This window comes from Tachyglossus aculeatus, chromosome 7 (assembly GCF_015852505.1).
Source record: "Tachyglossus aculeatus isolate mTacAcu1 chromosome 7, mTacAcu1.pri, whole genome shotgun sequence".
Taxonomy (NCBI): Eukaryota; Metazoa; Chordata; class Mammalia; order Monotremata; family Tachyglossidae; genus Tachyglossus; species Tachyglossus aculeatus.
This window is the reverse complement of record NC_052072.1, coordinates 62,566,941-62,577,057: the sequence shown is the minus strand read 5'-3', so window position 1 is coordinate 62,577,057 and position 10,117 is coordinate 62,566,941. Positions and strand designations below refer to the sequence as shown.

At 45.1% G+C, this 10,117-nt stretch overlaps 1 non-coding gene across 1 annotated transcript; it reads left to right on the top strand.

Annotated features, from left to right (window-relative positions):
* The first annotated feature begins 9,696 nt into the window (after nucleotides 1-9,696).
* On the top strand, nucleotides 9,697-9,834 carry LOC119931235. Its single transcript, XR_005452088.1, has one exon. It is a non-coding gene; the product is annotated as a small nucleolar RNA SNORA7 (small nucleolar RNA).
* Nucleotides 9,835-10,117: the final 283 nt, after the last annotated feature.

Sequence of the window (10,117 nt, the reverse complement as noted above, 5' to 3'; positions counted from 1 at the left end):
GGGGGAGGACATGGACCGGGGGTCGACGGCGGGACAGGTGAGAACGAGGCACAGTGAGGAGATTAGCGGCAGAGGAGCGGAGGGTGCGGGATGGGTTGTAGAAGGAGAAAAGGGAGGTGAGGTAGGAGGGGGCGAGGTGATGGACAGCCTTGAAGCCGAGGGTGAGGAGTCTTTGCCTGATTTAGATACGGTCCTCAGCTATGGACAGAGGGGAGGGTGAGAAAGCCAAACCTTCAGGATCATAAATCCAGGCAGCGTGCCTGTCAAGGTCTCAGTTGCGCGTCATCCAGGACCGGTGGAGCGGCTCTGTCCGTCCCCTACCTTCGTTGGTCCGATGCTCCAGTTTCCAGTACCATGTCACCAGAGGAGGCCTCAACAGCGAGTCCCCTGAGTCGCGTTTCCAAACGGCCCCGATCCCTGAGGGGAAGTCCCACGGCTTGGCAGTCCATGGGCTGGGGTGGAATGACTGAGGGAAAACCCTGATTAGCTCTTACTTTCTCTACAGAGAGGACTGTACTCTCTCTTGACATGGCTAAAATTCCACTCCATCCAAACTGGTACCACATTAATGCAAGCTCTTATCCTTTCCTGCCTTGATTATTACATGAGCCTCCTCTCTGACCTCCCAACCAGACCATACTCCAGTATGTCTCCAGTATGTGCGCCTGGATCGTTTTCCTACAAAAATGTTCAGACCACATAGTTGATAGACACATTCCCTGCACACAATGAGCTTGCATTCTAGAGGGCTGTATCTATATTAACATATAATAATAATAAAAATGATGGTATTTGTTAAGCGCTAACTATGTATCAAGCACTGTTCTAAGCACTAGGGTAGTTACAAGATAATCAAGTTGTCCCACATGGGGCTCACAGTCTTAATCTCCATTTTATAGATGAGGTAACTGAGGCCCAGAAAAGTTAAGTGACTTGTCTAAAGTCACACAGCTGATAAGTGATGGAGCTGGGATTGGAACCCATGACCTCTGACTCCAAAGCCCATTCTCTTTTCACTAAGCTTCTCATCTCTAATCTATATTAATGTCTGTCTCTCCTTGTAGATCATAAGTTCCTTGTGGGCAGAGGATCATGTTTACCCACTCTGTTGTATTTCCAAGTGCTTATTTGGTTCTACACAAAGAGTTCAATAAATACCATTGGTTGACTGTCCATGGGTTCTAATCCTGGCTCCACCATTTATCAGCTGTGTGACTTTGGGCAAGTCACTTAACTTGTCTATGACTGTTACTTCATCTATAAAATGTGGATTAAGACTGTGAGCCCCACATGGGACAACCTTGATTACCTTGTATCCCCCCCAGTGCTTAGAACAGGGCTTGGTACATAGTAAGTGCTTAACAAATACCATTATTCTTCTTATTGATTGATTGATTGTTAGGAGGGGGATCTTCAGTAGGATCTTCCCCCTTTTAGACTGTGAGCCCACTGTTGGGCAGGGACTGTCTCTATGTGATGCCAATTTGTACTTCCCAAGCGCTTAGTACAGTGCTCTGCACATAGTAAGCGCTCAATAAATACGATTGATTGATTGATTGATTGAATTATGCCTGTAAGAACCAAGCCCCTAATTTGAGAATTGGGTGGATTGGGTAGGAGTGATACACCGGACAGTTTCCAGAACTAAGAATCGGTCAGTGAACAGTGTGAAGCCAGACCTGACCTGTTCCCTTCCTGTCAGGTGCAGGAGGATAACTAGAAGTACTGATGCCAAGCTGTGGGGCTCTGTTCTGGCTCCCAAAGTGTTTGGATGGAGCCTTTCCAAATCTCTCTTTTAGACAGTGGGAATTGGGGCAGAAACACTATCAGAAGCAGCCTGGCCTAGTGGAAAGAGCACGGGCCTGGGAGCCAGAAGGACCTAGGTTCAAATCCTGCCTCTGCCACTGTCTGCTGTGTGCCCTTGGGCAAGTCACTTAACTTCTCTTCACCTCAGTCACTGTATCTGTAAAATGGGAATCAAGAGTGAGTTCCATGTGAGACATGGACTATGTCCAATATGATTATCTTGTATATATCCCAGTTCTTAGTACAGCATCTGGTGCAAGGTACACAAATACCATTGAAAAACAAACAAAAAAACCCCACAGTCTTATTGTGATGCTCCTGGAGTGATCACAGTTTGGCTCTCCTGCAGGGTTATGACTTGAAATTTCTAGCAAGGCTGAAATCTCCTATTGGCCTCCACGACCACCAAAATGGCCCAAGTCAGCAGGCTATGATGGTAGAACATACATCCAATCTACTGTCCTTCTGCCAGCCAACATTGCAGAGGCAAAAACACACGAGATTTTGGAGCCCGGATTTGGGGGAAAATATAATGCAAACACAACAGACTGTAAGCTCAATGAGAGCAGGAATCGTGTTTACCAACTAAGTCATTTTGCACTTTTCCAAGCACTTAGTACAGTGCCCATCTTCTCTATGCCTCAGTTACCTCATCTCTAAAATGGGGAATAAAGACTTGTGAATGAAGCAGCATGGCATAGCGGATGAAGCCCTGGCCTGTGAGTCAGTAGGTCATGGGTTCTAATCCCGGGCTCTGCCCCTTGTCTGCTGTGTGACCTTGGGCAAGTCACTTTACTTCTCTGTGCCTCAGTTCCCTCATCTGTAAAATGGGGATTAAGACTGTGAGTCCCACATAGGACAGGGACTTTGTCCAACTAATTATCTCTTATCTATCCCAGTGCTTAGAACAGTGCCTGGCACATAGTAAGCGCTTATTAAAAACCATAATTCCCTTCTAGACTGTGAGCCTGTTGTGGGCAGGGATTGTCTCTGTTGCTGAGTTGTACTTCCCAACTGCTTAGTGCAGTGCTCCTCACACAGTAAGCACTCAATAAACACTATAGAAGAATATCAGAAACTGTGCATACATCTGAGAAACATGTAACTATCTCAGTGTTTAGTACAGTGCCTGGCACATAGTAAGTGCTTAACCAATACCATAAAAAGCCATTGATTATTTGTCTAACAATCTCCTTTCCCCTTTCCCTCTCTTTTCTCTCTCTTCCCCCTTTTTCTTCCCTTCTCTCCCCTTTCCCTTTTCTGTCTTCATACTACCTATTCTTCTCCCCTCTTTTCTTTCTCACCCCATACTCTGGCCCTGTTCCCTCTAAGCTCTGACCCCCACCCTACCTTATGACCTCAAATCTGTTCCCCTGAGGTAAAGAGGGCTCCCTGTTGAAACCTAGAAATAGTCCATGTGACCATGTGATGAAGATATGGGTCAGAAAAAGGGAGGAAGAGTCACTATGAGGCTCCCCCTCCTCCAACATTCACAGTAAGATTACTAGGGGTCATATATTCATTTCAGAGTTTGCAGCTTTATTCTGCCAGGTGACTTTTAGAGAAGGTAAGGAAAACAGGAGACAGGCAAAGAATTATCTTTTGAAATACTTGAAATGGCTACCATAAGGATAATTCATTACATCATAGACCTTTTCAAAGGGATTAAAATATATGAATCAGGGGCAGATCCAGCTCAGTTTAACAAAGTGCATTATTCACAGTCCATTTCACAATGTATAGGTTCTCATCATTAACACTTTGTGAGTTCTTAGAGGCCTACCATGGGAAACCACATGGGGAACACTGCCAGCTTGGCCCCTGGGAATTGGTTGGTTGGTGGCCCAGATGGTTATCACTGAAGGAATTAATGGATCCTGGGTAAAGAGACACATGTAATGTCACACACGTTTTCCCAGATCCACGGTTGATCATGATGACATCACAGGTGCCATTTTGTGGGAATGAGCCCAAGTTTGGCCTATCTTAGAGTGTTTTTCTCATAAGACTCCTGGCACTCCTCCAATCATCCAAAATTAGTGCATTCCCATCCTAGGTCTGTATGAACTCTAGTGCCACTTGGCAGTAGAGGAATAAAGCAACAGGAACCGGCATCAATCAATGGTATTTATTGTGTGCTTATTGCATGCAGAGCACTGTACTAAGCACTTGAGAGAGTACAATGGACATGTTCCTTCCCCACAAGGAGCTTAGACTATAGAGGGGGAAGGTTCATCTTCAGCTCCACAATGTATGTTTGGAGGGGGGTTCAGCGCCTAAAATTTTTATAATGGGTATCAAAGCATCAAAGTTAGGGGGGCCCTGGTGAATGTTTCACAGAATGCAGCACTGCTGAAGCTCACAGTCTAGTCACTGCAACATACTGAGCAACCTCAGGAGATGGTGTGGAGCTGCTGAAATCTGCGCTTCTCCCTGTGAGATGGGGTTGTGTCTGCCAACTCTGTTATGTTGTACTTTTCCAAACACATAGTACGGTACTGTACACATAGTAAGTGCTCAGTAAACACCATTAATTGGGTGATTGGGCCATGTCCACCAAAGTCAGTTAATGGAGTAAACAACAACAGCCCCCAAGAACCAAGCCTCCCTGACATCCCATCCCTCAAACAGATTCCTGTATATGTTGGGGGCAGCTCAAACCATCCATGCTGTGTTCTTCAAACCAGGGAGGGGGTTACTTCCTCATTATGGGGAGATGGAGGAAATTTGGTCCATGTCTACCAATTTTATTGTATTGTACTCTTCAAAGCCCTTAGTACAGTGCTCTGCACATAGTAAGTGCTCAATAAATACCACTTATGATTGATAATCAGTTGGAAATTCCAACAGCATTGGTGGCACTTAGAAGCTGGGGCATGAGGGATGCAAGGAGGAGCAGGCTTCACAGACCACCACTCATCACTCTGGAAGCTCTCCCAACCCCCCACCTTTGAAGAGTCCAGCCAGAGCCCGTTGCTGGCCTGTGGGGAGGAGGGGCAGTACTCCACTCTAGAAGAGGAGAGCAGGGACTACCTGGACCTGTTGGCATCATTAAAGCTCCCCTGGGGGTGGGTGAGGGGCTTCTGTCCTCACCAAGAATCTGGAAGGTGAGGGGAAGGGATGTGCCACTGCAGCCTACTTCAGTGGGGAGAGGTGTGTGTAGGAGTTGGGGGAAAAAGGGAGGAGAGGGAAGAGAAAACTGTTGGGCTGGTCTGACATTCCATTCTTCCCTCCCCCTTCCTTCTCTTCCTCTCCCTCTAGTATGCTTCTTCTTTCCTCCCTTCCCGTGCAGGCTGGAAAAGTTGTTATGATGTAGTTATACAGTGAAATGATCTCATCACATTATGAAACAGTATGTCAAAAAGAGGCCCTGTAAAATGGAGAAGCCCATGAGAGAGGGATTAAGCCAAACCTGCCACCATCAATCAATCAATCAGTGGTATTTATTGAGTGCTTACTATATGCAGAGCACTGTACTAAGCACTTGGGAGAGTAAGATAACAACAAATTTGTCATACATGTTCCCTGCTCATAATGAGCTTACAGTCTAGTGGGAAGCCTGCCAAGCAGACATTGCACTGGATGAAGAATTTAGAACAGTTAGTTTCAAAAAGAAATTAGCTAGACTAATATGTGTTTAAATTGTGTGATTGGTTCTTTGTGTACTAACTGCCCTGAAGTTTGATTTTAATTGTTCTTTAGCACCAAAGGTTTGCAGACTGCTTTAAACAAACAGGTTTGACCTAGTAGACAGCCTAGGATATTGTTCACTAAGTTGCTTGACATTCTGGATCCTAGATGTGAGGATTACACTTTTGACCTTAAGTAGGGAAGGAGTTAGAATAATAATAATAGTAATAATTGTGATATTTGTACATAATAATGGTAATAATAATAGCTATTAAAAGTGTACCATATGCCAAGCACTGTATTAAGTCTGGGTGCAGATACGAGGTAATCAGGTCCCAGATGGGCCTTATAGAATATTGCTAATGGTACTTGTTAATGGTGCCAGGTGCTGTACTAAGCACTGGAGTGGATACAAGCAAATCAGGTTGGACACAGTCTCTGTCCCACATAATAATAATAATGATGATATTTGTTAAGCGCTTACTATGTGCCAAGCACTGTTCTAAGCACTGGGGGGATACAAGGTCATCAGGTTGTCCCACGTGGGGCTCACAGTCTTCACCCCCATTTGATGGATGAGGGAACTGAGGCACAGAGAAGTGAAGTGACTTGCCCAAAGTCACACAGCTGACCAGTGGCTGGGTCAGGATTAGAACCCACAACCTCCCACTCACAAGCCCATGATCTTTCCACTGAGCCGCGCTGCTTCTCCAAAAAAATTAAGTGCTTACTATGTGTCAAGCACTGTTCTAAGCACTGAGAGGGGGATACAAAGTGAATAGGTTGTCCCACGTGGGGCTCAAAGTCTTAATCCCCATTTTACAGATGTGGTAACTGAGGAACAGAGAAGTGAAGTGACTTGCCCAAGGTCACACAGCTGATAAGGATTAGAACCCATGACCTCTGACTCCCAAGCCCGTTCTCTTTCCACTGAGACATGGTGCTTCTCTCAATCCCCATTTTACAGGTGAGGTACCTCAGGCCCAGAGAAGTGAAGTAACTTGCCCAGGGTCAAACAGACAAGTGGTATAAGTAGGTGAAAGCACAGGTGTAAATTCCCTATTTTGCAGATGAGGGAACTGAGGCACAGAAAAGTTAAGTTACATGCCCAAGTTCACCTAGCAGTTAAGAGTCAGAATTGGAATTAGAACCCAGGTTTTCTGAGTCTTAGGCTCGTGCTCTTTCCATGTGCAAAGTACTTTATTAAGCAGTGGTGTAGATACTAGATATATATACATCAGTCCCTATATCAAAGGGGGCTCAAAGTCCAAAGATGGAGGAGGAACAGAATTTACAGATGAGGAACCTGAGACATAGAGAAGTTACTTTCATTCATTCTTCAATTATATTTATGGAGTGCTTACTGTGTGCAGAGTACTGTACTAAGCACTTGGGAAGTACAAATCGACAACATATTGAGATGGTTCCTACCCAACAATGGGTTCATGGTCTAGAAGGGGAGTATTTGCCCAAGGTAGCTTGGCAGGTAAGTGGCAGAGAACCCAGACCTCCTGACACCTAAGCCTCTTTCCAGTAGGCCACACTGCTAGTGCTTAGAACAGTGCTTGGCACATAGTAAGCGCTTAACAAATACCATCATTATTATTATTCTCATAACATCAGGAATGTAAGAGCATAATTGAAACTACTACTGATTGGAGCCATGGCTTATCCCGGCATGGAAGCTGTTTTTATGGAAGCTGTTTGTGGGAACTGGACATTAAGAGGAACCATGCAGACAAGCAGACACAGAGGTTAGAGCTCTAAATGGGTTTTTAATAGATGTAGTTGGAAGGATTTTTAGCAAGTTAATAAGGTAACAATCAGAACAGAATTCTGGTACATGATAAATTTTCGACTTGCCAATCAATAACTCCCAAGTCAAATGAAAGGCTTCTGGGAAACCTTTGCTCAGATTCTTCCCATTAAGCTATTGGTTTAAGATCCACCCCTCTTGCTCCCTCATCTGATTGGTTCCCCAGGCAGGATCTGATTGGTGGGAAAATACCTGTTGATTCCCCTGTGCTGGTGATCCCCGGGAAGTTGGATACCACGGGAAGTTAGCACTCACTGTATCTTGCTCTTCAGGGCAGCTGGGACTATTTTCTAGGTCTCGTGACTTCCTGTCCCAGGGTCTTTCCATAGGAAAAACAGAAACTGTGGGAGGCAGGGGTGATGGGGTTGGGTAGCAATTTGCATGTGACTGGAAGGGTGTCTAACCTGAGTCATATTTGCTCAGAACCCAACCAGGTCCAGAAAACTGTGGGAAAATAGATGGTCTCTGGGGAGATGGTGGTTGAGGTGGCAGTCTTACCTGGTGGAGCCTTGGAAAGCTTTGTTCTGGCACCCATTTTTTGTGGTATTTGTTAAGTGCTTACTATGTGCTAAACACTGTAGTAAGCATTGGGGTAGATACGAGCTAATCAGGTTGGCCATAGTTCATGTCTTACAAAAGGCTCACAATTTAATCCCCATTTTAGAGCTATGGTAACTGAGGCACAGTGAAATGAAGTGACTTGCCCGAGGACACAGAGCAGACAAGCGGCAGAGCAGCATTAGAATTCAGGTCCTTCTGACTCCCAGGACCTATGTTCTATCCACTAGGCCATACTGGTTCCCAGAGCTGCTTTTCTCCAGGACTCCCTTGAAAAGCCTTCGACTTTCCCCCTTGATGGGAACAGAGTGGGGAGGTATGGCTAAGAGGCCAGCAGTCAGTCCCCAAGCTATCAACTCTAGGAAAATTGGGGGCAAAGGGATAGTTCTCAGGAGTGGCCAAGGAGGGTGTTTAGAATAGCTTTCCTGAAAACTCCTACTTGCCCTTTATTATTATTAATAATAAAAATAATAATAATAAGCATGGCTCAGTGGAAAGAGCATGGGCTTGGGAGTCAGAGGCCATGAGTTCTAATACCTCTGCCACTTGTCAGCTGTGTGACTTCGGGCAAGTCACTTTACATCTCTATGCCTCAATAACCTCATCTGGAAAATGGGGATTAAGACTGTGAGCCCCATGTGGGACAGCCTGATGACCTTGTATCCCCCCAGTGCTTAGAGCAGTGCTTGGCACATAGTAAGTGCTGAACAAATGCCATCATCATTACTATTATCATTAATGGTATTTGTTAAGCACTTACTATGTGCCAATCACTGTTCTAAATGCTGAGGGAGTTACAAGGTAATCAGATTGCCCCACGTGGGGCTCACAGTCTTGATCCCCATTTGACAGATGAGGTAACTGAGGTACAGAGAAGTTACCTGGCAAGAAGTGACTTGCCCAAAGTCACACAGCTGACAAGTGGTGGAGCTGGGATTAGAACCCGTGACATCTGACTCCCAAGCCTGGGCTCTTTCCACTAAGCCATGCCATTTTCTCATTATTATTATTATTAAGTGCCATCAAGTCATTTCTGATTCATAGTGACACCATGGATAAGCTTTCTCCAGAATGTCCTGCCCTCTGCCATAATCTTCAACCTTTAATCTCCACAATAACACTGGTCAGGACCCAACAGTGCCAAAATTGAACATTTATAAGCCTAGGAAATACTTCCCAGACTAAGTTCTCAATACCTGCACCTCACATTTTCTCTCTACTATCTCTCCAAGGCACTAGTCCCAATCCATAAGCATTTAGGAACGCTCCTATCCCCATCCGATTTGTGTATGTAAAGATCCTTGCTATTCAGTTACTTCTCTTATGCCCATTTCCTCTACTCAATTGTAAATTCACTGAGAGACGAGATTGTGTCTACCAACTGCACTGTCCATATCCAAGTGTTGAGTACTGTGCTCTGCCCAAAGTGAGCACTCAATAAATGCCATCTATTAATTGATGGATTGATAGAGTCTTGGATCTGCTGAGAGATGAGAAATGGAAAATCCCATCTGGAGTATGAAGGGCAGTGTGGAAAGTCATAAATCCAATTTCTTCCTCTTCTTCTGCTCTGGGGTTTCAAAGCTGAAATCAGGACTCTCCCAGATGGCTTAGCCATGAGAGAAGTGGGCCAGTGGCAAGGTTTCACAATCCTGCCCTCTGCAGCCCCTAACTCCACTGTGATTCCTAGCTGTCAGTCGTAAACCCTGATCTATTAAGGTGGATGTGGGTTTTCCAAGGTCCAGGTTTCTGTGGGCTTAAGAATATATTACTTTTTCCCCTGTTACTTTATCTGAAACCCAGAGAAAATCTGATAGCTGGAAGACCCTCTTTTGGCTGGTTCCTTTCTTTAATTTTATTTTTATTTTACAGTATTAGTAAAGCTTTTTCTCTCAGGGTCATACCTGGAGAGTTTCCAGTACTCTATTAGTCTCGACTGTGGGAGGAAGAGTCAAGCAGAGGTGTGCCCATTCCATTCCTAGCTTGGGCAGTGGCTAGAGCGTGGGAGACAATCTGCTACAAGTCAAAACTCCCCTGGGCTGGGCAGCAGCGGCAAGGGAGAGAGTCGAGGGCAGACACTTAAGTTTACTACATGGAAGAAGGCAATGGTAAACCACTTCCATATTTTTACCAAGAAAACTCTATTAAGTTAATGATTTCTGATGGAGGTGGTGCGTTCTTGGAGAGATGTGCCAATAGTGTCTCTATGGGTCGGAGACCACTTGACAGCATAAGACCAGAGCAGTAAAGTTTACTCTGTTCCAGGCATTGTACTAACTCAAGCGCTTAGTACAGTGCTCTGCACAC